The sequence below is a fragment of the Balaenoptera borealis genome (genome assembly GCF_965194805.1).
Source record: "Balaenoptera borealis genome assembly, chromosome: 6".
NCBI classification, from domain to species: domain Eukaryota; kingdom Metazoa; phylum Chordata; class Mammalia; order Artiodactyla; family Balaenopteridae; genus Balaenoptera; species Balaenoptera borealis.
In genome coordinates this window covers 14,326,330-14,350,902 of record NC_138863.1, presented here as the reverse complement: position 1 = coordinate 14,350,902, position 24,573 = coordinate 14,326,330, and the positions used below count along the sequence as shown (strand labels likewise).

General features: G+C 38.9%; 1 protein-coding gene across 1 annotated transcript in view; it reads right to left on the bottom strand.

Moving 5' to 3' along the window:
• SCG2 (secretogranin II) overlaps window positions 1-24,573 on the bottom strand; it is a 92,436-nt gene that overhangs the window by 44,633 nt on the left and 23,230 nt on the right. The gene's annotated exons all lie outside the window — the stretch shown is intronic.

The following is a 24,573-nucleotide window of genomic DNA, read 5'->3' as shown; positions in this document are numbered from 1 at the left end:
AACAAAGATATACCCCCCTGGATAATTATTTAGTCCCCAGGAGAGGTAGGCCTGCTAGAAATATGCAATATTGCACTGAAAAAAACAGTAATACTATCTTAGTTAGCTTCACAGCCATAACAAAATGCCATAGACTGAGTAGTTTAGACTACAGAAATTTATTCCTTAGAGTTCTAGAGGCTAGAAGTCCAAGGTCAAGGTGCCAGCAAAGGTCGGTTTCATTCTGAAGCCTCTTCTCTTAACTTGACTTGCAGGCAGCCATCACTGAGCCCTTTCTTTGCACTCAGTGAGAGAAAGAGGGAGCAAGCTCCGAGTACCTTTTCTTATAAGGGCATTAATCCCATCATGCGGGCCCCACCTTCATGACCTCCTCTAATCCTAATTACCTCACCAAGGCCCTATCTCCAAATACCATCACATTGGGAGTTAAGGCTTCAACATACAAACTGGGGGTGGGGGGTGAACATTCTGTTCATAACAAATGCCTTTTGTCTATTTCCAAGTTTTCACATAATTTTCTTAACTCTCTGAACGCTTCAGCATGATAAGTGGAAAATATGATCTGTTCTGCTTCAAAAGCAAGGAAATTAAGATACTGGAGACAGTTTTGAGGAAGGATGCTCTGAACAAATATGGGAGAATTAAGTACTATGTGAGAGATTCAAGGTCAGAGATGGTGAGTTTGTGAGGAGGAGAAAACAGAAGATTTCTCACTTCCTGGCCAGCTGACCTGTCCTGGAATTTCCAATGACTCAGGCAATCAATAGAGCATCAATAACAAATACGAGAACCACCATCTGTTGCATGCCTACTGTGTGTCAGTCAATTCATGGACATTGTCTTGACTGCACACAGTCATCCCACAGTGATATTATTCCCATTAGGCAGGAAGATTACTTGGTCATGAAGGGTTGGTGACTTGCTCAAGGGCCCGGCTAGCAAAAGACAAAGTTGAGCGTGAGTTTAGTTCTGTCTGGCTCCACTGAAGGTGATTCACTTAGCCACACAGCCCCCACCTCTAGGCTTCATCTCTGAGTGTTGTATTCATGGGGAAGCACCACACATCCATTTATTCCCTTACTGAGCCCCTCATATGTGGAGAAATAGTGACATCCGAGACATACCAGGTCCCTGGCACCATTAACTTGAGGTGGGAAAGACCAGGAGAGAAACAGAACCTTCTGCAGGGGAGATCAAGAACTCTGCTTTGGAAATGTTAAGTCTGACATGCCCGTAAGACATCCAGGCAGAGATGTCAGTAGGCAGTAGAGCAGAAGAAGGCTGGAGATGTAAATTTGTGAGTCATCAGCATAAAGTATTTATTTAATGTGATAAGCAAATTCATGCCTCCAGAATAACACTCTTTTGCAAGAATAATCATCAGAATAACAACCAAGCCTGATATTCAGGGGTATGGTCATGCAAATTGTTGACATATTTAAATAATTCTATACCAGTTGGTTAATTGTGGCTGCCTCAAGTCTCGCAAAGGCTCTTTATCTCCCCCCAATTCCCCGATACCCCTGGGCTTGCCCACCATCCAGTTACTAAAGGTATGACATCTCCAGGAAGTGACAATTCAGATTTGTCTCTATTCATGCCCTACCACTTAGAACATTTCAAATATCACCCTTAATTCATAGCTAATATTTCTTGAGATCTTAACATATGCCAGGGACTATGTTAAGCCCTTTATTTGATTGCCGCATGCGTTTCTCAAAACCACCCTTTGTAGTAAATATTAATATCATCCCCATTACACAGTTGAGGAGAGTGAGGCTCAGAGAGGTCGGTAACTTGTCCTAGGCCACATGGTGAGAGATGGAGCCCAGACCTGAGCCTAACAGTCTAACCTTGGAGCCTCTACACCATTCTACTTCCCCAGCCCTGGAGAGGCTCTGTCCTTGGCTGGGTGGCACAACAGACCTGACCAGGGCACAGGGATCTATTCAGCCTATAACCCTATCTTTCCATCCTGCTAGCACAGTGAGTAGACAAAGTTATTTCCTGGCATTGTTCTCAAAGCTGCTGAATGTTTATTCACTTCCTCCAAACTCTCTCCTATAAAGTGTGACAAGAATGGGAAATTGTTGAATCTACTCTTTCATGGCAGTCTAGATTATTTGTGCTATTCATACGCATTCACTACATAGGCACTTTGTGTCACCTGTCACACTTGGTAGCACTTAACCAATATGATTGAGCATCCCTGTTCATACTTCAAGAATAATGTTCAAAGACACAAACAGCATGGTCTTGTGGATGATTTTCCTTTATTTCAAGTCTTAATAATTCAACAATGATGAGGATGATGAGGATGGAAACAAAATTTTAAAGTAGAAAATTAACAGATACACTACTATTTACAAACTAGATCAACAACAAGGTCCTACTGTAGAGCACAGGGAACTATATTCAACATCTTGTAATAACCTATAATGGAAAAGAATCTGAGAAAGATTATATATGTTTATATGTAGGTATACATATGTTATATGTATATATATATATGTATATATATATAAAACTGAATCACTTTGCTGTACACCAGAACTAACACAACATTGTAAATCAACTATACTTCATTTTTTTAAAAAAGTATTCTCCTTAGAAGATGTTACCTGCTTTTTGTTGTCTGTTTGTGTTTGCCCAAAATTCATATTTGGAAACCTAGTTCTCAATGTGATGATATTTGGAGGTGGGACCTTTGGGAGATAATTAGGACATGAGGGTGAAGCCCCCATGAATGGGATTAATGACCTTCTAAAAGAGACCCAGAGAGCTCCCTTGCCCCTTCTGCAATGATGAAGACACAGCAAGAAGACAACCATCTATGAACCAAGAAGTGGGCCCTCCTCACCAGACACCGAATTTGCCAGCAACTTGATATTAAGACTTGCAGCCTCCAAAACTGTGGAAAATAAATTTCTGTTGTTTATAAGCCGCCAAGTCTATGGTAGTCAGTTATAACATCCTGCATAAGACACTAACTCACACACCCGCCTTCCTGCCCATATTAGAGTTCTGACACATGTTACATCATGGATGAACTTTAAAAATATTATGCTATGTGAAATCAGGCAGACACAAATGGACAAATATTATACGACTCCACTTACATGAAATATCTGGACTAGATAAATTCAAGGAGACAAAAAGTGGAATAGAGATTACCAGAGACGGGGAGGAGGGGAGAATGGGGAGTTATTGCTTAATAGATACAGAGTTTCTATTGAGGATAATGAAAAAGTTCTAGAAATAGTGATAATGATTGCACAACAATGTGAATATCCTTAATGCTGCTGAACTGTACACTTAAAATGGTTAAAACTGTAAATTTTATATTATGTATATTTTGTCACACTAATTTTTTTAATCCAACAAACTACTCATACTTGAGCAACTGACAAAACTTGGCCACTTTAAGAAAAAAAATAGCAAAAACAAGATAAAGATTTTTTTTTCACATGTACAAAAGCTGACATAATTTTTCATCAGCAAATCCTCACTATAAGAAATATTAAAGAAAGTCCTTCAGGCAGAAGAAAAATGATGCCAGATGGAAATGTATAAATATGAATCTACACAAAAGAATGAAGAGTTCAGATATGGTAACTACATGGGTAAATATATAAGATATATTTTATTATTGTCTCCTTAAAAGATAATTGACTATAAAAACAAAAATAATAACAATGTAGTGTGGAGTTTATAATACATGTGAAAGTAACATTTAATATAATAGCACAGAGGTTAGGAGGGGAAAAGAATTATACTATTTTGAGATCCTAATACTGTATGTAAAGTGGTATAATATCACTTGAAGGTAAACTTTAATAGCTTAAAATATATACTATAAATGCTAATGAAACCTGGATCATAAGTTCAGGCTCAGAATTTTGGGAGAAAATAAGGATTTCACTAAATAGAGGAAAATTGGTTAGCACATCCTGAGAAGGTACCAGTATAAATACAGAGCCTTAGTCCTATTTTACTTAACAAACATGTATTAAACACCAACTGCATGAAGGGCATTGTTCCAAGTACTAAAAAGGACAAAAAGACAGTCCTTGTTTTAGCTGAGTTACGGAAACTGTTTGCACTGACTGAAAACACACACACACACAAGGCAGCATAAAATATGTGCTATAATATAGAGGGAAGAAAATGCTATTGAATAGGGTCAATACACCTAGAGGGGCCAGGTAGAAAACTTAAACCAGGGAAGCAGGTGAGCTTGGTGAAATACATTCACAAGTAGTGGGATTGTTGCAACCTGCAGAGCACATATCTTTCTCAAAGCAGATTGTGCTATTCAACTTTAGCCGATGGTTACTATGAAGCAGCAAACTCTGACTTGACATGATCCCGCCCCATCTACATTTCCTACACCATCTCCCACTATTGTTGCCTCCATTTCACACTGCTCCAGTGTGGAAGATTTTCTTTCTTTCTCCAATTATACTATCAAAGGTCTTGCTGTTCCCTCTTCCAAGAACGCTGTTCATCCTGACCTCTGACATCGATATGACTCACTCCCTCACTGCCTTCTTATCTCTGCTTAATGATGCCTGCTCTAATAACCCTATATAACATAGAACCCCTCACTCTTATCCAGTAATGTGCTGGTAAATGTTTAACTATTAGTTCTCTGGGAAAAAAAAGTCCTGATTTCTAGCATTTGTTCATTTCCATGCTATAAATACCCCCATCATGGCCAATTTCAGTCTACCAACATGACATCACCGAGTGCTGACTTCGGAAGACATGCACACAATGGGCTCTTGAGAGCCCACGTGAGTGGCTCCAGCACATTTCTGTACTTGGCACTCCCTTCCCCTTTAACCTGCTTTATTTTACCCTCTAGCACTTATCTGACATATTAAATATTTGCTTGTTTATTTATTTCTGGTCTGTTTGCTCACATACAGACCAGAATGCAAGCTCTATGAGGACAGGAATTTTGTTTTCTTCACTCACATATCTTCAGAGCCTAAAATTACTCATAGTATAAAGTAGGCTTTTAATACATATTTATTAAATGAATAAATGTGAGGACAACCATGGTTCTTAGAGGTGAGAACTAAAATATTCTTTTTGTTTTTGTTTGTTTTACTTTTTATTTGTTTGTTTTTATTGAAGTATAGTTGATTTACAATGTTGTGTTAGTTTCAGGTGTATAGTACAGTGATTCAGCTATATATATATAATATATATAGATGTACACATATATATATATTCTTTTTCAGATTCTTTTCCCTTATAGGTTATTACAGTATTTTGAGTATAGTTCCCTGTGCTATATGGTAGATCCTTGTTGGTTATCTATTTTATATATAGTAGCGTGTATTTGTTAATCCCATCCTCCTAATTTATCCCTCCCACCCCTTCCCCTTTGGTAACAATAAGTTTGTTTTCTATGTCTGTGGGTCTATCTCTGTTTTGTAAATAAGTTCATTTGCATCTTTTTTTTTTTTTCAGATTCCACATATAAGTGGTATCATATGATATTTACCTTTCTCTGTCTGGCTCACTTCACTTAGTATGATAATCTCTAGGTCCATCCATGTTGCTGCAAATGGCGTTATTTCATTCTTTCTATGGTTGAGTAATACTCCATTGTACATATATACCACATCTTCTTTATCCAATAATGGAATATTCTGTGTGAAAAAATGCCATAAATTTTTATATAAAAGGTAAAATAGTTGGCCAACAAAGATTGTCCTCTAAGCCGTAGGTTTCCAAACATGGGTGGACACATCAAGGATTGTGCATGAGACAATCAATTAGGAACTAGAGGAAAACAGTAGAACCTCTATTTATATGTTTTTATTTTAAAAATAGGAAATACATTAAGCTTTACTAATATTTAATATGAGAGTCAACTGTGAAATTCCATTTTGGTCAGACCAAATGTTGGTTGCTATTAGCAAATATGTTTTTTTCAAAAATAAAACATATATTATCTATCCTTCAAATTAAAGGTGCCAGTAAGTAGGAAAATGGCTGCTTAAAACCAGCAAAAACAACAACAAAAAACCAACAAAATTTGCACCATGGGGGCTGTGGGAAGAGAAAGTTGAAAAACAGATGTTTGGAAATAATCATCAAAGAAATCCGTTATCTCCAACAAATATCCCAGCTGTATATTCTTTCTCAAACCCATAGCTCAGTATGGAGGATGCTGTTTAGTGCCTTCTGGTTCCACATCCAAACTTACTTGCAGATTACTGATTATGTGGAACATATTAATTAAGTCCAAGTTCAGTGCTTTTTAAAGTTTGGTATGTGGATGACCTACAACAGAATATCCTAGGGGTAATTGTTAAAGATGTTAGCTATTATTATCACAGTGGTAATTACTTGCTCAAGGGGTCTTCCCATGGTCAAAGGCTGTTTTCTTGTTCAGCAATTCCTGTCTAACCCCTAGAATAATGTTAGACAAAGATTAAGAATTTAATAAGTATTTGTGTAGTGAATGAGATCAAGGATAAAGAGTACAAGTATCATCAGTTACAAACAGACAGATAGAAGGGTATTCTTAATGAATTACATATGCACCAGTTTTATGCATTCTCCATGGCATTTTGAATGGCTGGGCAGATGATATTCATATAAGGATTCCAGGATAGGGATGACAAGTTAATTATATTCCATTGAATTGTACATAGGTTATAGACATGACTTGCTGTTTGTTATAGTCAAGATTCAATGCAAAAGACAGAAATTACTATAGGTAATAAGGAAGATTAAATGCTTAAAAAATCAGTTTAAAGGCTGGAGAAGTTTGGTTCCAAGTTCCCATCATTGTAAATGTGATGCAGAGGTCAGATATTGCTACAGCCATCTCAACTGCTGCTAATTTCAAAGCCACTTGCATCCACAAAGCTAGTGACCAAGGTGAGATGTAGAATCCAGCCATTGCTAATATTTATTTCTATTAGAGCCTAATTGTCCATCTATACTCTACTGCAAGATGATAAACCCCATCTTTCTGCCTTTTAGAGCTCACAAAATTTTATCAAATAACTGAATCTATTCAGTGTTCAGGACCCTAGCTGCAAAAGAGTCAAGGTAATGTCACATTTTTAGCTTTCTTTTTTTTTTTAACATCTGTTAGACTATAATTGCTTTACAATGTTGTGTTAGTTTCTGCTGTATAACAAAGTGAATCAGCTATACATATACATATATCCCCATATCCTCTCCCTGTAGCATATCCCAACCACCCTCCCTCTAGGTGGTCACAAAGCACTGAGCTGATCTCCCTGTGCTATGCGGCTGCTTCCTACTAGCTATCTATTTTACATTTGGCAGTGTATATATGTCAATGGCACTCTCTCACTTCATCCCAGCTTACCCTTCCCCCTCCTCGTGTACTCAAGTCCACTCTCTATGTCTGCATCTTTAATCCTGTCCTCTCCCTAGGTTCTTCAGAACCTTTTTTTTTTCTTTTTTTAGATTCCATATATATGTGTTAGCATACAGTATTTGTTTTTCTCTTTTGTCTTACTTCACTCTGTATGACAGTCTCTAGGTCCATCCACCTCACTAAAAATAATTCAATTTCGTTTCCTTTTCTGGCTAAATAATATTCTATTGTATAAATGTGCCACATCTCCTTTATCCAATCATCTGTCCATGGACACTTAGGTTGCTTCCATGTCCTGCCTATTGTAAATAGAGCTGCAATGAACACTGTGGTACATGACTCCTTTAAGTTATGGTTTTCTCAGGGTATATGCCCGGTAGTGGGATTGCTGGGTCATATGGTAGTTCTATTTTTAGTTTTTTAAGGAATCTCCATACAGCTCTCCATAGTGGCTGTATCAATTTACATTCCCACCAACAGTGCAACAGGGTTCCCTTTTCTCCACACCCACTCCAGCATTTATTGTTTGTAGATTTTTTGATGATGGCCATTCTGACCGGTGTGAGGTGATACCTCATTGTAGTTTTGATTTGCATTTCTCTAATGATTAGTGATGTTGAGCATCCTTTCATGTGTTTGTTGGCAATCTTCTGCCCATTTTTGGATTGGTTGTTTGTTTTTTGATATTGAGCTGCATGAACTGTTTGTATATTTTGGAGATTAATCCTTTGTCAGTTGCATCATTTGCAAATATTTTCTCCCATTCTGAGGGTTGTCTTTTTGTCTTGTTTATGGTTTCCTTTGCTGTGCAAAGCTTTTGGTTTCATTAGGTCTTATTTGTTTATTTTTGTTTTTATTACCATTTCTCTAGGAGGTGGGTCAAAAATGATCTTGCTGTAACTTATGGCATAGAGTGTTCTGCCTATGTTTTCCTCTAAGAGTTTTATAGTGTCTGGTCTTACATTTAGGTGTTTAATCCACTTTGAGTTTATTTTTGTGTATGGTGTTAGGGAGTGTTCTAATTTCATTCTTTTACATGGCGCTGTCCAGTTTTCCCAGCACCACTTATTGAAGAGGCTGTCTCTTCTCCATTGTATATCTTGCCTCCTTTATCAAAGATAAGGTGACCAAATGTGCCTGGGTTTATCTCTGGGCTTTCTATCCTGTTCCATTGATCTATATTTCTGTTTTTGTGCCAGTACAATACTGTCTTGATTACTGTAGCTTTGTAGTATATTCTGAAGTCAGGGAGCCTGATTCCTCCAGCTCTGTTTTTCTTTCTCAAGATTGCTTTGGCTATTTGGGGTCTTTTGTGTTTCCATACAAATTGTGAAATTTTTTGTTCTAGTTCTGTGAAAAATGCCATTGGTAGTTTGACAGCGGTTGCATTGAATCTGTAGATTGCTTTGGGTAGTGTAGTCATTTTCACAATGTTGATTCTTCCAGTCCAAGAACATGGTCTCTCCCTCCATCTGTTTGTATCATTTTTAATTTCTGCATACAGGTCTTTTGTCTCCTTAGGTAGGTTTATTCCTAGGTATTTTATTTTTATTGTTGCAGTGGTAAATGGGAGCGCCTCCTTAATTTCTCTTTCAGATTTTTCATCATTAGTGTATATAAATGCAAGAGATTTCTGTGTATTAATTTTGTATCCTGCTACTTTACCAAATTCGTTGATTACCTTTAGTAGTTTTCTGGTAGCATCTTTAGGATTCTCTATGTATAGTATCATGTCATCTGCAAACAGTGACAGTTTTACTTCTTCTTTTCCGATTTGGATTCCTTTTATTTCTTTTTCTTCTCTGCTTCCTGTAGCTAAAACTTCCACAACTATGTTGAATAATAGTGGTGAAAGTGGGCAACCTTGTCTTTATCCTGATCTTAGTGGAAATGGTTTCAGTTTTTCACCACTGAAAACGATGTTGGCTGTGGCTGTGTCGTATATGGCCTTTATCATGGTGAAGTAAGTTCCCTCTATGCCTACTTTCTGAAGGGTTTTAACATAAATGGGTGTTGAAATTTGTCCAGAGCTTTTTCTGCATCTATTGAGATTATTGTATGGTTTTTATCCTTCAGTTTGTTAATATGGTGTATCACATTGATTGATTTGCATATATTGAAGAATCCTTGCATTCCTGGGTTAGACCCCACTTGATCATGGTGTATGAACCTTTTATAGTGCTGTTGGATTCTGTTTGCTAGTATTTTTTTCAGGATTTTTGGATCTATGTTCATCAGTGACACTGGCATGTAGTGTTCTTTTTTTGTGGCATCTTTGTCTGGTTTTGGTATTAGGGTGATGGTGGCCTCATAGAATGAGTTTGGGAGTGTTCCTCCCTCTGCTATATTTTGGAAGAGTTTGAGAAGTATAGGTGTTAGCTCTTCTCTAAATGTTTGATAGAATTCCCCTTTGAAGCCATCTGGTCCTGGGCTTTTGTTTGTTGGAAGATTTTTAATCACAGTTTCAATTTCAGTGCTTGTGATTGGTTAGTTTATATTTTCTATTTCTTCCTGGTTCAGTCTCGGAAGGTTGTGCTTTTCTAAGAATTTGTCCATTTCTTCCTGGTTGTCTATTTTATTGGCATATAGTTGCTTGTAATAATCTCTCATGAGCCTTTTTTATTTCTGCAGTGTCAGTTGTTTCTTCTTTTTCATTTCGAATTCTGTTGATTTGAGTCTTCTCCCTTTTTTTCTTGATGAGTCTGGCTAATGGTTTATCAATTTTGTTTATCTTCTCAAAGAACCAGCTTTTAGTTTTACTGATCTTTGCTATTGTTTCCTTCATTTGTTTTTCATTTATTTCTGATCTGATCTTTATGATTTCTTTCCTTCTGCTAATTTTGGGGTTTTTTGTTCTTTCTTTAATTGCTTCAGGTGTAAGGTTGGGTTGTTTATTTGAGATGTTTCTTGTTTCTTGAGGTAGGATTGTATTGCAATTAACTTCCCTCTTAGAACTGCTTTTACTACATCCCATAGGTTTTGGGTCGTCGTGTTTTCATTGTTATTTGTTTCTAGGTATTTTTTTCTTTCCACTTTGATTTCTTCAGTGATCTCTTGGTTATTTAGTAGTGTATTGTTTAGCCTCCTTGTGTTTGTATTTTTTACAGTTTTTTTTTTCCTGTACTTGATATCTAGTCTCATAGTGTTGTAGTCAGAAAAGGTACTTGATACGATGTCAATTTTCTTAAATTTACGAAGGCTTGATTTGTGACCCAAGCTATTATATATCCTAGAGAATGTTCCATGAGCACTTGAGAAGAAAGTGTATTCTGCTGTTTTGGGATGGAATGTCCTAAAAATATCAATTCAGTCCATCTTGTTTAATGTATCATTTAAAGCTTGTTTTTCCTTATTTATTTTTATTTTGGATGATCTGTCCATTGGTGAAAGTGGGGTGTTAAAGTCCCCTACTATGATTGTGTTACTGTCAATTTCCCCTTTTATGGCTGTTAGCATTTGCCTTATGTATTGAGGTGCTCCTATGTTGGGTGCATAAATATTTACAGTTGTTATATCTTCTTCTTGGATTGATCCCTTGATCATTATGTAGTGTCCTTCTTGGTCTCTTGTAATAGTCTTTATTTTAAAGTCTATTTTATCTGATATGAGAATTGCTACTCCAGCTTTCTTTTGATTTCCATTTGCATGGAATATCTTTTTCCATCCCCTCACTTTCAGTCTGTTTGTGTCCCTAGATCTGAAGTGCGTCTCTTGTAGACAGCATATATATGGGTCTTGTTTTTGTATCCATTCAGCCAGTCTGTGTCTTTTGGTGGGAGCATTTAATCCATTTACATTTAAGGTAATTATTGATATGTATGTTCCTATTCCCATTTTCTTAAATGTTTTGGGTTTGTTATTGTAGGTGTTCTCCTTCTCTTGTGTTTCTTGCCTAGAGAAGTTCCTTTAACATTTGTTGTAAAGCTGGTTTGGTGGTGCTGAACTCTCTCAGCTTTTGCTTGTCTGTAAAGGTTTTAATTTCTCCATCACATCTGAATGAGATCCTTGTTGGGTAGAGTAATCTTGGTTGTAGGTTTTTCTCCTTCATCACTTTAAATATGTCCTGCCACTCCCTTCTGGCTTGCAGAGTTTCTGCTGAATTATCAGCTGTTAACCTTATGGGGATTCCCTTGTATGTTATTTGTTGTTTTTCCCTTGCAGCTTTTAATATTTTTGCTTTGTATTTAATTTTTGATAGTTTGATTGATATGTGTTGTGGCATGTTTCTCCTTGGATTTATTCTGTATGGGACTCTCTGTGCTTCCTGGACTTGACTATTTCCTTTCCCATATTAGAGAAGTTTTCAACTATAATCTCTTCAAATATTTTCTCAGTCCCTTTCTTTTTCTTTTCTTCTGGGACCCCTATAATTTGAATGTTGGTGTGTTTAATGTTGTCCCAGAGGTCTCTGAGACTGTCCTCAATTCTTTTCATTCTTTTTTCTTTATTCTGCTCTGCAGTAGTTATTTCCATTATTTTTTCTTCCAGGTCTCTTATCTGTTTTTCTGTCTCTGTTATTCTGCTATTGATTCCTTCTAGAAAAATTTTAATTTCATTTATTGTGTTGTTCATCATTGTTTGCTCTTAATTCTTCTACGTCCTTGTTAAACATTTCTTGAATTTCCTCCATTCTATTTCCAAGATTTTGGGTCATCTTTACTATCATTACTCTGAATTCTTTTTCAGGTAGACTGCCTATTTCCTCTTCATTTGTTTGATCTGGTGGGCTTTTACTTTGCTCCTTCATCTGCTGTGTAGTTTTCTGTCTTCTCATTTTGCTTAACCTACTGTGTTTGGGGTCTCCTTTTCACAGGTTGCAGGTTTTTAGTTTCTATTATTTTTGGTGTCTGCCCCCAGTGGGTAACGTTGGTTCAGTGGGTTGTGTAGGCTTCCTGGTGGAGAGGACTGGTGCCTGTGTTCTGGTGGATGAGACTGGATCTTTTCTCTCTGGTGGGCAGAACCATGTCCAGTGCTGTGTTTTTGGGGTCTGTGAACTTATTATAATTTTAGGCAGCCTCTCTGCTAATGGGTGGGGTTGTGTTTCTGTCTTGCTAGTTGTTTGGCATGGGGTGTCCAGCACTGGAGCTTCCTAGTTGTTGAGTGGAGCTGGGTCTTAGCGTTGAGTTGGAGATCTCTGGGAGACCTCTCACTGATTGATATTACTTGGGGCTGGGAGGTGTCTGGTGGTCCGGTGTCCTGAACTCGGCTCTCCCACCTCAAAGGCTCAGGCCTGACACCCTGCTGGAGCATCAAAACCCTGTCAGCCACACAGCTCAGAAGAAAGGGGAGAAAAAAAGAAAGAACGAAAAAAATAATAAATAAAGTTAAATAAATAACGTTATTAAAATAAAAAATTATTAAAATAAAAAAATTAAAAAGTAATAAAAAAAAGAAGAGAGCAACCAAACCAATAAACAAATCTACCAATGATATCAAGCGCTAAAAACTAGACTAAGATAAACATAAAAATCAGAAACTAGTCTGTCGCATAGAGCAAATCCCAAGTGTACAGTTGCTCCCAAAGTCCACCACCTCAATTTTGGGATGATTCGTTGTCTATTCAGGTATTCCTCAGATGCCAGGTACATCAGGTTGAGTGTAGTGATTTAATCCACTGCTCCTGAGGCTGCACAGAGAAATTTCCCTTTCTCTTCTTTGTTCACACGGCTCCTGGGGTTCAGCTTTGGGTTTGGCCCTGCCTCTGCATGTAAGTAGCCCTCTGGAGTCTGTTCTTCACCCAGACAGGAGGGGGCTCAAGGAGCGGCTGATTAGGGGACTCTGGCCCACTCAGGCCGGGGGGAGGGAGGGGTACAGAATGCAGGGCAAGCCTGCGGTGGCAGAGGCTGGCATGACTTTGCACCAGCCTGAGGTGCGCCGTGAGTTCTCCTGGGGAAGTTGTCCCTGGATCATGGGACCTTGACAGTGGCAGGCTGCACCGTCTCCCGGGAGTGGAGGTGTGGATTATGACCTGTGCTTGCACACAGGATTCTTAGTTGCTGCAGCAGCAGCCTTAGCGTTTCATGCCCATCTCTGGTGTCCATGGTGATAGCTCTGGCTCGTGCCCATCTCTGAAGCTCGTTTAGGCGGTGTTCTGAATCTCCTCTCCTCACACATCCTAAAACAATTGTGTCTTGATTCTTAGGCAGTTCCAGACCTTTTCCCAGACTCCCTCCCTGTTAGCTCTGATGCACTAGCCCCCTTCAGGCTGTGTTCACGCAGCCAACCACAGTCCTCTCCCTGGGATCTGACCTCCGAAGCCCAAGCCTCAGCTCCCAGCCCCCACCTGCCCCGGTGGGTGAGCAGACAAGCCCCTCAGGCTGGTGAGTGCTGGTCGGCACTGATCCTCTGTGCAGGAATCTCTCCACTTTGCCCTCTGCACCCCTGTTCTTGCGCTCTCCTCCATGGCTCCGAAGCTTACCCCCTCACCCACCCCACGTTTCCACCAGTGAAGGGGCTTCCTAGTGTGCAGAAACTTTTCCTCCTTCACAGCTCCCTCCCAGAGGTGCAGGTCCCGTCCCTATTCTTTTGTCTCTGTTTTTCCTTTTTTCTTTTGCCCTACTTAGGCACATGGGGAGTTTCTTGCCTTTGGGGAAGTCTGAGGTCTTCTGCCAGCTTTCAGTAGGTGTTCTGTAGGAGTTGTTCCTCATGTAGATGTATTTTTGATGTATTTGTGGGGAGGAAAGTGATGTCCACGTCTTACTCCTCTGCCATATTGAAGTGTAATCCTAGCTTTCTAACTTCTCTAAATAGAAGGAGGGTAAAATGAAGACAGAGAAAGTCTATCTGAGTAACCAGAAAAGCTAAAACTAGTCAAATTAGCAAAGAGAATAATTGACTCAACATATGAAGTCATTTATTAGCAATAAAACATTTTATCTATTTCCATTTTATTTGACAGTTTCTCAGTTTATAAACTGATAGCTCTTTTAAATATAAGTATGGATTGTAGAAGTCTAATACAAAAACCCAATTAAAAACATATTTGCTTATTTCTGTGAACTTTATTTAAAAGGGTGCACATCAGTATGCTGCACAAAAAGAAGTTGATCTTATTAGATACTTTTTAATACTATTGTACCTGTTGAATCTTGTTTACCTTACCTATAATATAGTAATGAAGCAACACTATTGAAAATAGTTTTAGGGGCTTCCCTGGTGGTGCAATGATTAAGAATCTGCCTGCCAATGCAGGGAACATGTGTTCAAGCCCTGGTCTGGGAAGATCCCACATGCCATGGAGTAACTAAGCCCGTGTGCCACAACTACTGAACCTGCACTCTAGAGCCCACAGGCCACAACTACTGAGCCCATGTGCCACAACTACTGAAGCCCGTGCGCCTAGAGCCTGTGCTCCGCAGCAAGAGAAGCCACCGCAATGAGAAGCCCGCGCACCGCAACAAAGAGTAGCCCCGGCTCACCACAACTACAGAAAGCTGGCGCACAGCAACCAAGACCCAATGCAGCCACAAACAAATAAATAAAAATAAATTTAAAAAAAAAAGAAAATAGTTTTAGGCTGTTTTTCTGGGTTGTCAGAGCTTTGTTCCCTTTCAAAGGCTAAAACAAAGTGGGATTTGACATCCACGGGGGAAATGACGCAGGTAAAGATACAGATAAGTGAACCTAACTATAAATGTCAAATGGCTTCAGGGATCTTGGAATGAATTGAAATGTCTCAAAACATGTTGAAAAGGTGCATATGGTAATGAAAACATCTACTTATTCCATGGTCACGTGAGGCAGAATTAGCCAAAAAAAATTTCTTTAGTACTTATTAAAATATTCTTGTCAAATCTTTTTTGAGCAATGACTCTATTACTTTTGAGCCAAGTCAGGTCACCAAGACTGGCCCAGGTGAAAATGACCACTGGCCTCAAGTGAATTTTTTTCATCATGTCTTAGTCATGAACTAGCAAGCAGACCTTGCAAAAGATGGGCCTAAGCTTCCAGAAATGTAGTAGTGTGAGTTGACTGGGCTCTTGAATCCATCATTGTTCGTCATAGAAACCCAAAGTTCGGTGTCTCAATAGCCCAGGTGGTCTGAAGGAAGAGTCAGAGTTGCATTGAACTTTGGGGTCACTGCTTTGTATTCTATTTCAGGCCAAATAGTGTCATGTTGGGGAGAAGATGTGTCAGTATTCATAGGCCTAGTTTATTACCTTATATATCTGTAATTTAAAAAAATGATATGGCATCTATAATATATTTTGCAAATGTGGTTTGTAAAACCTCCTTTAAATAGGTGCTATTATTATCCCTTTTTACAGATGAGGAAACTGAGGCACAGAAAAATGAAATAATCTGTCCATGATCTCACTACTAATAAGTGGCCAAACAGGATTCACGCCCAGGAGGTCTGTCTCCAGAGTCAATTATGCCAGTCCAAAATTGCCACAGCAAGCTGCTTCCATAAAAGAATGTCTTATAATGCCACATTGTATACTTTCAAGTTTAATTTCTTGCTGTACCTTCAGGACTTCTTAAGTTTTTGGTGCAGTCGGCCTGAACATGGAAACAGTGTTCTTTATTCTCCTTATCTCAAGTCAAAGCCGATGGTTCAAATTACTCTCTGGATAGGGTAGAATCCATCCAGCTGTAGGCAAATAAGTCTGACTATTTACAAATGGACAGGTTTCTATTGATACATTCAGGCCACTATATGTTTACTTTTAAAACATTTGTTTAAAACTATTAAGTTCAGGGAGTCCGCCAAAGTTGCTTACAAAAACATCAAACCCAAGCCTAATAGGTTTACAGAGAGGGAATATATTGACTCACATAAGAGAACAGTCCTGTGGTTTCAAGTGTGGCTTAATTCAGGACTCAGAGCATGTTAGTAGGATCCATCTGTTAGCTTTACAGTCCCAAGGCTCTCCTGATAATACAAACCAATTGCCAGGACTGAATCCCATTAGCCCTGATTGGCCTTCCTGGAGTCATGTGACCTGCTTGAACCAAACAGGATGCTGGGTTTGAGAGCATGCTGTCTGCTGTATGAAGTAACAGGGACCTCAGGCTCTAAGGTCTTGATAATCACTTCCCCTGCTCCACCCCAGATTTCCTAACTTAATAAGACAACCTGGAATTAAGAGGATTTCAGTTTGCATTAAAGGAGGGATGTATCTTAAAAAAAAAAAAAAATACTGGGCACTCACTATCCTTCACATTTCCAATGTGAAATAGGCCATATCCCTAGAAATAGGAGCTTTATCAAGTCAGTATGTGCACTGAGTTTTCAGGTGATTTTCTCAAAAGACTTCAATTTCAACTGCCTTATCAGACACACAGAAAAATGCATTTCATTACTAAAACATGTTTGCCAATTTTACTGTTTTCTTTACAGTAGTTTTTTTTAAAGAAATGACACCTGATATGAAGAGATGAGGCTCCCATCTAATGTTGAAAGCTAGCCTTTGCATTAAGCTTTGGTAGCGTCAGAGCACCCACACTACTAGATTGTTAGCTCCTTGAAGAATGGCACTGTCTAGTCCACAGTTGAATATTCAGGACCTACTACAGTGCCTTGAACATAGAAAATGTTCTTTCAGTGCTTAATAAATGAATGAATGATAATAATCAGCACTTAGTACATACTGAGTGCCAGAAACTATTCTAAGAGTTTTATATTTATTAATGCAGTCAGTATTTGCAAAAAGCTTATGAGGCAGATACAGCTATTATTTCCATTTGTCAGATCAGGAAGCTCCCGCACTTAGTAGGTAATGGGATGATGCTTTAATCTGGCACAAAAATCCGTGTTCTTAACCACCTTAATGTACTGCCTGTGCACCATGACACTGACACTTGTGTCCATGGAGTAATGACCATATGTATAATCTTAGGAATGGAAGATACATGGGGGGGGGGGGGGTAATGAGTCTCTTCCTTGTGAAACCCAAGTTTCCAAACAGCTCTGGGATTAATTTGCTTAATCCCTCTGGGTCTCGTTTCCCTTTTCACCAAATACCCCAACATATCCCATATCTCTGACAAGATCTCTTCCACTTCTAATATTCCACATGTTCTATATTTTAAGATGTGCCAGAAAATAGCTTATCCCTTACTGGGAAGCAGAGGTCTCAGACTCAAGTGTCTCTGGGTTCTCACAGATACAGGAGTTTTGACAAATGTGGTCAAATGTCACTGGCCTTTCCTGCCTAAGGACATTCAAATGTAAAATATTTACTTTTCAGTGGTGGCCAAACAAAATTGTTGAGAGGGCTGCACTAGGGGCCAGCAGTTTTCAGCTTTCACACTGAGCCTGGAGGCTTGTTCTAAGAAAACCTCACAGAGAAAGCCCAAATGGTCTCAGAGGACTTCCCTAAAATAAAATGAGAAGACTACTGAAGATAAATCAAGTGAGGTTGTTCCAAGTTACTTGTGGTAGAAATCGAGGGTGCTCAGAGTTGACCTTTTTTATTTAATTTTACTTTTGTTTTCCAAACAAATTATACCTTAACTATCTCTTCTTATATATCTTTCGTCGGTTATTTTACCTTTTATATGAGTTGTGTATTTAATTTAAAATGTTGGTTTCTTTGTTTTAAGAAATGCAGAGGATTTGAAGTTAAAAGGATAAAAGTTCCATTTTCATCACTTTGGAATCTATTCAATATTAATAGAGTCAGAGTTTCTCCTTGACAATGATAACATCTGTCATTTTCTTAGGTCTTGTTCTTTCTTTGTGAGAGCTCCACAGGCAACCCCCAAAGGAAAATTTCCTGAATATAAAACAATGGGAGCTCACCGGGGTGGGGGTGGGGGGGACAGAACACTTTCTGCGTTGAAACTGAACAGCCCTGCATGTGTCCAGAGGAAATCAATAAATGCCAATAAAAAAGAAAAGCAAGCCAATAATTAACCAGAGAAATGCACCAAAAGTTGTAGTTCTGTGGAAACAGGCTTATCAAACATCTTCAATTAAGAAGTTTAATTTAAAAAGTGTACATTAAAAAAAAAAGGTGGAGGGGTACCCAGACCTTCAGTCAGCTCCATTTTAGGAGTGTTTTGGTTTATTTTTTCATTTTTATATCCCAACTCATCTAAAAACATGTAATGTATAATGCTTTTAATCTGTTCAGTAAAACATCAATTGACTAGACTGTAACTAATTAGAACTTTTCATTAAGCAAATTTTGTTTTGTTTCTCAAATACTATCTTTAAAGAAAAGTAATGGGACTTCCCTGATGGCACAGTGGTTAAGAATCTGCCTGCCAGTGCAGGGGACACGGGTTCGAGCTCTGGTCCGGGAAGATCCCACATGCCGCAAAGCAATTAAGCCCATGCACCACAACTACTGAGCCTGCGCTCTAGAGCCGGCGAGCCACAACTACTGAAGCCTGTGTGCCAAGGGCCCGTGCTCCACAACAAGAGAAGCCACCGCAGTGAGAAGACCGCACACCACAAAGAAGAGTAGCCACTGCTCGCCACAACTAGAGAAAGCCCGCGTGCAGCAATGAAGACCCAACGCAGCCAAAAATAAATAAAATAAATAAATTTATAAAAAAAAAAGAAAGAAAGAAAAGAAAAGTAACAATGATATTACAGATTTCTTTACAATAGATTGCAGGGACTATCTAGCAGTTAGCACATATTCATTTCAATTTTCTATACCTTCTACATTTATAGGATTGTTCCATAAAAAAAGATTACTTTGAAATAAAGCTCTGAATCATCAAAGAAAGATTTACTTTGAATCATTATGCTACATTAAAACTAAAGCAGAGGCGTGGGCTCATACTTTTATCCACATGTACTTGAGAAAGATTTTAGTAGCAAATTAAAGTTGAGTAAACAGGATACTACATGCTCTGGGTATTCTAGTTAACAAAAGTTTAAAAAAAAACACTGTATTTTGGAACCAGGGAATCACCGCTTCCAGGACCATGTTGATGAGAGTTTTGAATCCAACATATTTTCTTCTGCAAAAACTCCTCAAATCAGAGAAAAGAAAAATAAGGTCAGTCCTGCTGGAGGGAGGATTCATTACTCTTAGCCATGCTTTCTGAATCACCTTTATGAGAAAAAAAAAAAAAAAACCCCACAGTTAGAGGTGGGCAGGGGATACAAGACAGCAAAGAAGAGAGAAAGGCCAGTTTGCTGAGAGTGTAAAGCGCAGATAAAACCAGTTCCCTCAAAATGAATAGCGAGCAGGTGCCAGACACAGCCCGGTTCAACATGTTACCTGCATCAACTGCGCTCCACGGAGAAACAGCCTCAGCTGAATGTTGAACATCACCCAGAGAGATCTGTGCTCTGCCTAGCACTCAGGTAGTATTTCCACACCTGTTTAGATTTCTTGACTGAGGTTCTTCTACCCAACTCTGGCTTTTGTCATAAAGCCATAGTGGGAAAAGTCTCAGCTTTGTGATTAGGCAGCTCGGGAATGACTTTGGAACATTCACTTCACCTCCTTAAGCTCGATTTCCATACTAGGGTGTGAGAATCACATTAAAAAGAATAATCTTGCTCAGAACAAGGCACATGTTGGGCATTCATCATTTATGTTCATTACCTTTTCTAAATTCTAAATAGGGAATCTCTGGTATTGAAAGCCAATGTATAATCTCCCCTTCAACTTTTTCACAGGGGAATTTCCTTACATTGTGTTCCTTAGGACCAGACATTAAGATGGAGAAATGTATGCAGAAGGTTTATTGAGAAGCGTTCTCAGAAGATAGACCTGTAAGAACATGGGGAAGGCAGGTTTGGGCAGAGGGGGAAGCATGTCTGTAACCCGACTGCACCTCAGCCTATGGGGAGTACATGTGTCCATGTGTCATACGGTAAGTTTGACCCATTTGGGAACAGCTTCTCAAAGATCGTGGGTGGTCTTGTTTCTTGGGGAACTTAAAAGAGTTAGGCAATTTATATTGCCAGGTGACTATAATGGACAATACTATACTGTACACATGAAAGTTGCTATGTGATTAAATCTTTAATATTCTCACCATAACAGCAACAACAACAAAATGGTAATTATGTACAGTAAAGGATATATTAACTACCCTTACTGTGGTAAACCTTTCTCTACATATACATGTATTAAATCATCACATTGTACACCTTAAACTTTTACAATGTTCTACGTAAATTACATCTCAATAAACATGGACGGGGAAATTATAGCTCTTGAGGTTCACTTTGAGATCATAACTGAAACTCTCATTCCCTCCTCCACCTCTCACTCTAGATTGCCCTCATCCTCAGCCAACACCTGTGTCAAGTGGCTCATGGTGGGTGGCGGGGGGGGGAGTGATCCAAACCCTCATATGTAAGGAATGAAGCGGCACAGTTTTCACTACAGGATTTCTGCTTTGCTTCCCAATGGAAACAACATTATTTTAATACTTTCCTGCCCTTCTCTGTCACCTGCCCACTTTCCCTTGCCCACTGTGAGGAGTAAATAATAGAACCGGAGTCTGGGGAGAACCTGACATTCACTGGACCATGGTAACCAGTGGGTTATCTGTGACTGCTGCATTGAACATCACTCAGTGCTGAGACATCTCTTATCTCTTTGACTCTCCCACCATCTTGGACTTGTCCACAGTCCGAGAAAGGTAAGTGTTAGCATGTCTAGTCTTATATCCATTTCAATTATGATCAGCTTTGTTGCGCTATGGGAAAAGACAGCACCAAAATTTCAGTGGCTCAATGAAAGTTGATTGCTCACTCACCCAAGTCTGCTGTGGGTCTGGGACACTCTCCAAGGGCACTGTTTTCCAAGCGGTGGCTCTGAATTCCAGGCTGCTTCAGTCTTGTGGCATCTCCACCCTGCACAAACTTCACGGTTTATCACAACAGGGGCAGACAGTGCTAGAGAGCTGCCAGGCGTCAAGGTGGTCAGTGAAGACAATGAGTCAAACTGAAAGTATCAAGCCTTTATTCACTTGCTGTGATACTATAAGCAAGAGGACTAACAGGAAAGGGGGAAAGGGCATCAGCTTCCATGCCTATGATGGTCCATTTTTCCCCAGGGCACAGCACCAGGTTAAGGACAAATGACATGCATCACAGATTGGAGGGAAGGAGAAGATCCCAGAACAAAAGTCTCCTGCTATTTTTTGGACCCAGGGTCTGGGAGGAGGAAGAGAAGGAAGGGCTAGAAGAGGAAAAGTATTGAGTCAGAGTGGCTAAGATGTCCTGAAGCCCCGACTCTTTTTGGAGGCCTCCAAATGGAGGTGCCTAGGCTTGGAATGCAGATCTGCATAAAGAGCAGACCAGCTGGGGGTTGAGAACCTTAGTTCCTTCAGACAGTGCCGTGAACCAAGTCTGATGTGAGGAGGGCAGCTACCCCGCATCCACCAGGCCTGCTGGGTAAAGCCTTTGCAGTTGTCTATATTTGTCCACCCTGCCCAGGGAAGTGCATTGTGACTAAGGAATAGCAGTTCAGATTTCTGAAAAGAAACTGAAACTACTTAATAGCAAACTATCATCTGTGTCCACTCATTGTGTCCCCATTATGCCTCCTGCACAGGAAGAACAGAAGTGTTGACACAGAACTCATCCAAACAGCCTCCAGATGTATAATCTTTTTACAAATTTTCTGGAGAAATAATCCATCTTCCAGTCTAATTAGACATGAAGCAAGAAATCATGAAACACAGATACAGAGGGTATTGAGTTGATGAGAAGGCCACTTTGCTTAAAAAAATATCTGCATAAATCAATCGAATGGAAACGATCTTACACTTGTTACACTACATTGGGATCAACAGCATCTTCTGAGGTTCTTATTTTCTCTCTCTACCCTTCTCTAAATTCTTTTGCTTTTAATTCTTCATTTCCCCCCCTTTTTACAGCAGAAAATAGCCATATTTCTAAGGTTTAGGGGAGAAACAAAACATTTCCCATGTCAGAAGAAAGTGCTGCAGGTGGGGAACAAAATGTTTACTGCAGTAACTCAGTTGTGTTGTTCAGCAACTTATGTTCCTTTTGCAGAAAATCTTAGCTTTGCATGACACAAAATATTAGGGGTGTAACTATGTTAAAAAAAAGAACTACATGTAGAAAATCCCTAGAGACTATTTTAGCAACATATTAACCAGCTTTGTCTTTGGATGATGAGATTTCAAGTGATTTCCTATGCTAATTGTGCCAGGTTCCTTAGAATGATTTACACTTTATTCTGTTGGGACCCATCTGGTAAGATGTCTGAGAAATGAGTTTCTCTTCAAGCTTTCCCTTTGACCTTGAATTCTCTCTACCTCTCTTTTTTTCTTTCAGCTTTATTGAGGTATAATGGACAAATAAAATTGTAATATATTTAAAGTGCACAATATAATGATTTGATATACATATAACTTGTGAAAGGATTCCCACTTTTGAGCTAATTAACACATCTGTCACTACACATATATACTCTTTTTTATTTAATTTATTTAAAGTAATAAAAAGCAGTTTACCCATTTCTCCCACCTCTGGCAACCACCAATCTATTCTCTGTATCTATGAACTTAGTTTCATTTTTTGTTAGATTCCACATATTGGAGAGATCATGCGGTATTTGTCTTACTCTGTCTGCCTTAATTCACTTAGCATAGTGCCCCCGAGATCTGGCCATGTGCTGCACACAAATGGCAAGATTTCATTCTTTTTTGTGGCTGGGTAATATTCCATTATTATCCATTACTATTTCTTTATCTATTTGTCCATTGATGGACACTTAGGTTGTTTCCATATCTTAGCTATTTTCAATAATGCAGCAATGAACATGCACATGCAGATATCTTATCAAGTTAGTGTTTTCATTTTCTTCAGACAAATACCCAGAAGTGGAATTGCTGGATCATACGGTACTTCTGTTTTTTATTTTTTGAGGACTCTCAATACTGTCTTTCATACTGGCTGAACCCATTTACATTCCCACCTAGAGTGCACAGGTGTTCCCTTTTCTTCATGTCCTTGCCAACACTTGTCATTCTCAGAGGGAATTGCTCCATACATAGCTGTACATTTGGTACATCCACAGGAGGAAGAAAATTCACGAGCCTCCTATGTCACATCTTGGTCTGAGGTCAACCAAATTCTCTCTTAATAGCTGAGGAGTCCTCATTTTTCAAACCAAAATAAATGTGTTTATTATAGTCGGGCCAGAATTTCAGTTATTGGTGGAAAGAAGAGTTTCTCCAACTATTTAGCCCTCCTTGTTACTAAAATTGCAACTACAATATTTTTGTTATGAACTGAATGTGTCCCCCAAAAACTGCATATGTTAAAGCACTAACTTCCATGTGACTCTCTTTGGAGATAGGGTCTTTAGGAGGTAATCCATTTTAAATGAGGTCATAAATGCAGGGCCCTAATTTGATAGGACTAATATCCTTATCAGAAGAAACCCAAGAGAACTGCCCCCCCTTCTTCGCCTCACAGACACACTAAAGAAAGACCATGCAAGAGCACATCAAGAAGGTGGCTATCTGCAAGCCGCGAATAGAGCTCTAGAGCCAGATCAGGCCATATCTGGATCTTGGACTTCTCAGACTCCAGAATTGTGAGAAAATTAATTTCTGATATTTGAGCCACCCAGTCTATGGTATTTTGTTATTGCAGCCTGAGCAGACTAAAACAAATTGTTTTTACTTTTTTTTTTTTTTGTCTTTTTAAATTTTTCTTCAAGGAGTATGCATTTCTTCTGTGGAGGTTATTAGTTCTGTTCATTGAATACTTCTGGCTGTCTGCTTTCTGAGCCATAGAGCATTGCACTCTTTTATCTCCTTTGACATTAAGCACAGCCATGAGAGTTTATCTGGCCAACAAAAAGAGCCTGACCATGATATACTTCTTCATTCTCTTCCCCTAGCTGGGGTGATCCTGGAACCTGGAAGCACATGATGTTGATATAGTGTTTCTATCATCCAGGGTCTTTAAGTGACTATGATTAGCAGAAACTTTCTATACAATGGTCATTGATTGAGAAATAAATCTATGATTTCTGGTTATTTGTTTCTGCTGCATAGCATAGCCTATCCTGACTGATATAGCTTCTAAATGACAAAAAAAAAAAAAAAATTAAACCTCTTATAATGTAAATAATATCTACTTTTGCATGGAATTAGACTTTACTTAGAACAAATTAAGCCATGTCAGTTGTCATCTACCTTGTGGGGTCAATGAACACTAACCTATCTCCCCAGCCCAAATAATTGATATATTGCTCTGTTGTCAATTATTAGTAATTTCATTCTTTTGAAGC